The sequence below is a fragment of the Chrysochloris asiatica genome, unplaced genomic scaffold (genome assembly GCF_000296735.1).
Source record: "Chrysochloris asiatica unplaced genomic scaffold, ChrAsi1.0 scaffold00175, whole genome shotgun sequence".
Taxonomy (NCBI): Eukaryota; Metazoa; Chordata; class Mammalia; order Afrosoricida; family Chrysochloridae; genus Chrysochloris; species Chrysochloris asiatica.
Window position 1 is genome coordinate 697,023 of NW_006408693.1, and position 885 is coordinate 697,907.

The window sequence follows — 885 nt, forward strand, 5'->3', positions numbered from 1 at the left end:
CAGGAAAGCACTACAGGAACAATCAAATAAGATACAGCATTGGAAACAATTCAAAACCTATAGAAAGAGGTCCAAACAATTAAAAAGAGTATCAGAAAGAAACAATGCACTGGAAGGGCAAAGGAGTAGAACTGAAGAGATAGAAGCCAGAACTAGTAAGCTAGAAGATAAATCTCTCAACACTGCTAAGGTAGAAGAGCAAACACAAAAGAGGATTAAAAAAACCTGAAGAAGGCCTAAGATTCATGTTGGAAAACATGAAGAGGAATAACTTAAGAATTATCAGCATTCCAGAACAGGAAGAATCACACAAGTCCACAGAGAAGATAGTTGAAGAGCTTCTGGAAGAAAATTTTCCTAACATCCTGAAACACAAATAGATAAGCATTCAAGAAGCTCAATGAACCCCAGGAAGAATAGACCCTAAAAGAAAATCACAAAGACATATAATAATCAAGCTCTCCAAAACCAAAGATAAGGACAGAATCCTGAAAGCAGCTAGGGAAAAGAGAAGTATAACATACAAAAGCAAGCAAATCATATTAAGCTCAAATTTCTCAGCAGAAACCATGCAGTCAAGAAGGCAATGGGGAGACATATATAAAACCCTGAAAGAAAAAAAAAGGTCAGCCAAGAAACTTCTAGCCAGCTAAGCTGTCAATCAATTACAATGGTGTAATCAAAACATTTCAGGATAAACAGAAGCTTAGTGATTTTGAAAAAGCCAACCCTGCTATGAAAAACATCCTAAAAGAAGTTCTGTGGACTGAGAGCCAACGAAAACAAACAACAACTAGAGCATGAAATACATGGCAGCATCACACTGAACTCAGTCAACAAATGGAAGTCAAGAACACAATAAAATTATAAGAACAGAGGATCTGG